Below are 3,872 nucleotides of genomic sequence, written 5' to 3'. Positions count from 1 at the left end.
AGTGCCTGTGTTCTGGTGGATGAGGCTGGATCTTGTCTTTCTGGTGGGCAGGTCCACGTCTGGTGGTGTGTTTTGGGGTGTCTGTGGACTTATTATGATTTTGGGCAGCCTCTCTGCTAACGGGTGGGGTTGTGTTCCTGTCTGGCTAGTTGTTTGTCATAGGATGTTCAGCACTGTAGCTTGCTGGTCGTTGAGTGAAGCTGGGTGCTTGTGTTGAGATGGAGATCTCTGGGAGATTTTCGCCGTTTGACATTATGTGGAGCTGGGAGGTCTCTTGTGGACCAGTGTCCTGAAGTTTGCTGTCCCACCTCAGATGCACAGCACTGACTCCTGACTGCAGCACCAAGAGCCTTTCATCCACACAGCTCAGAATAAAAGGGAGAAAAAGTAGAAAGAAAGAATTAGTAGAAGTAGAAAAAAAGAAAGAAGGAAAGAAAGGAGGGAGGGAGGGAGGGAGGCAAGAAGGAAGGAAGGAGGGAAGGAAGGATAAAAAGAAAGAAAGAAAGAAGATAAAGTAAAATAAAATAAAGATAAACTATAATAAAGTTTTTAAAATAAAAAATAATTATTAAGAAAAAAAATTTAAAAAAACCAAAAAACAAAACAAAAAAAAAACGGACGGATAGAACCCTAGGACAAGTGGTGGAAGCAAAGCTATACAGACAAAATCTCACACAGAAGCATACACATACACACTCACAAAAAGAGGAAAAGGGGAAAAAATCATAAATCTTGCTCTCAAAGTCCATCTCCTCAATTTGGGATGATTCGTTTTCTATTCATGTATTCCAGGGATGCAGGGTACATCAAGTTGACTGCGGAGCTTTAATCCGCTGCTTCTGTGGCTGCTGGAGGGATTTCCCTTTCTCTTCTTTGTTCTCACAGTTCGCAGGGCTCAGCTTTGGATTTGGCCCCGCCTCTGCGTGTAGGTCGCTGAAGGGCGTCTGTTCTTCGCTCAGACAGGACGGGGTTAAAGGAGCAGCTGCTTCAGGGGCTCTGGCTCACTCAGGCCGGTGGGGCGGGGTGGGGGGGAGGGGGGAGGGAGGGAGGGAGGGGCACGGAGTGCGGGGCGGGCCTGCAGCGGCAGAGGCCGGCGTGACGGCGTGACGGCGTGACGGCGTGACGTTTAGCAGCCTGAGGTGCGCCGTGCGTTCTCCCGGGGAAGTTGTCCCTGGATCCCGGGACCCTGGTAGTGGCGGCCTTCACAGGCTCTCCGGAAGCGGGATGTGGATAGTGACCTGTGCTCGCACACAGGCTTCTTGGTGGCGGCAACAGCAGCCTTAGCGTCTCATGCCCGTCTCTGGGGTCCGCGCTTATACCCGCGGCTCGCGCCCGTCTCTGGAGCTCCTTTAAGCAGCGCTCTTAATCCCCTCTCCTCGCGCACCAGGAAACAAAGAGGGAAGAAAACGTCTCTTGGCTCTTTGGCAGCTCCAGACTTTTCCCCAGACTCCCTCCCGGCCAGTCGTGGCGCAGTAACCCCATGCAGGGTGTGTTCACGCCGCTAACCCCAGTCCTCTTCCGGCGCTCCGACCGAAGGCCGAGCCTCAATTCCCAGCCCTGCCGCCCCGGCGGGTGAAACGACAAGCCTCTCGGGCTGGTGAGTGCCGGTCGGCCCTGATCCTCTGTGCGGGAATCTCCCCGCTTTGCCCTCCACACGCCTGTTGCTATGCTCTCTTCCGCGGCTTTCCCCCTCCGCCACCCGCAGTCTCCGCCCGCGAAGGGGCTTCCTAGTGTGTGGAAATCTTTCCTCCTTCACAGCTCCCTCCCACTGGTGCGGGTCCCGTCCCTATTCTTTTGTCTCTGTTTATTCTTTTTTCTTTTGCCCTACCCAGGTACGTGGGGAGTCTCTTGCCTTTTGGGAGGTCTGAGTTCTTCTGCCAGCGTTCAGTAGGTGTTCTGTAGGAGTTGTTCCACGTGTAGATGTATTCCTGGTGTATCTGTGGGGAGGAAGGTGATCTCCGCGTTTTACTCTTCCGCTGTCTCCCCGGAAGCCTCCCTCGCTCTTCTGCTTAATAGGTCTGAGGTATTGGGCAAGTCAGTGACCACTTGGTACCTCAGTTTCCTCACCTGTAAAATGGGGGTAATTTGCATACCTGTCTCCCAGGATGGCTATGAAGAGAAGCTACCTGTGAAGTGCTTTCCATAGTGCCTGGCATGCAGCAAGGGCTGTGTGTTAGCTGTCATTGCTACTATGAAGATGTGCTGATTTGTTATAACTGAGGATTTTTATCAAACTTAAGTTCCTTGGTAAATCATACAGTGAGTGGATCGGAGAGAGGGTCCACTTTAGTTAAGCTATAATATTTTGTTTTGATTTTCTGATCATTTCTGAATTTCAGGCAAGTATTATCTGGGACTGGCCGTTACTAAAAATGTAAACTTTTTTCCCTGATAGTTTCAGAGATGTATTCTGGGAACTGGGTATTGGGACTTAAGAGACAAATCACCTCCTTTGAGCTCTCCAGGTGATGGCCCCCTGGTGAGCCCATTCCCCCATCCCCAGGGCCAGCCAGCCTGCTTCTGGGAAGCTGCAGCCATGCTTCTACTATATGGGAGCAGGCCCGGAACCAGCCTTGCGGTTCTTGGCCCAATAAAAAGAATGCAATCCTCAGCAGAGCCTGGCCTCAATGACTCCCTGCTCTAAAAAATATAATTCATATATCTAGATGAGAGGCTCATATATTTGCTGGACACAGTTGGAATGAGTGGAGTGTTACTGACAGCCAATCAGAATCATTAGTCAAAAGTATGACCTCGATTCCAGCCAATCAGGCTGTTCCCAGAAGACCTGGACCTTCCACAGGTTTCCTGTTATTTGTAACTCACTTGGAGGACATGGGTCAGGGACACAGGGAGAACAACCTGCTGGAGACTCTAGTTTCTTTTGCTTTGTAAACCTAGGGACGTAACTGTTTGGAAAAGGGTTTTGCAAAGTGGAGCCAGGAGATACTACTTGGAAAAAGTGTTTCGTGTTTGCGGAGGTTGAGGACTGTTGCCTATTACATTCTTTTCATGGAGACCTAGCATGCAGTTAGCATATTAAAGACTTGGAGTGGTCATGCTATACACAAAACTCTGCAGGGCTGTTTTACTCAAGTGTTTATCAAGATATGTGCTATGGATTCATATTTTAAAATAATGTCGATTGAACTTTTGGCTAATGTTTCACAGAACAAATTTTGGGAGCTGCTTAGAGAATTCTAAATTCTGCAGCAAGCAATGCCTGCTATTTATATCGCCTTCAGTCAATCAACCAGTCAGTCACTTAAGTTAACTCTGGGTTCTGGGGTTACTTTACAGGTCATCATTAAAGAAGGCATTTCTGAGGAGGCTACATTTAAGCTGAACCTTGAAGGATGAGAAGGAACAAGCCTTATAATGAGCTGGGAATGAGCACAGCAGCAGCAGGAACGGAGTGAGCAGGACCACGGCAGGTATGTAGACAGGAACTAGAAAATGCAGGGCCTTCTGGGCTCTAGTGAAATGCCTGGGTTTCCCCCGCCTAGTGTGTTGAGAAACCATTGAAGGATTTCCAGCAAGAATGTGACATGACTTGGTTAATTTTAGAAATATAATTTTGCCTACTCAACAGAAGATGGTTTATAGAGAAACAAAATTAAAAGGGGTAGGACAGATTATGCTTTTCACATATGGCTGCAAACGATAACTTCCATCTCACATGCTCTTCTGGAACCTTCACAGGTTCCATCAGGAGATGAAGTCTAACTGTCCCCCCTGGAACCTAGGCAGGGTTTGACTTGTTTGTAATCAATAGAATGCAGCAGAAGTCCAGCTCCCGTTACCTCCCAGGCAGCCATGCAGTGAGGAAGCCAAAACACATGAGAAGCTCCGTGTAGGTTCTCCAGTTGGCA

The sequence above is a fragment of the Aethalodelphis obliquidens genome, unplaced genomic scaffold (genome assembly GCF_003676395.1).
Source record: "Aethalodelphis obliquidens isolate GAN/ISIS:26980383/991018 unplaced genomic scaffold, ASM367639v1 scaffold49, whole genome shotgun sequence".
Classification (NCBI taxonomy): Eukaryota; Metazoa; Chordata; class Mammalia; order Artiodactyla; family Delphinidae; genus Aethalodelphis; species Aethalodelphis obliquidens.
The sequence above is the reverse complement of the archived record's forward strand: the minus strand, read 5'-3'. Positions refer to the sequence as shown.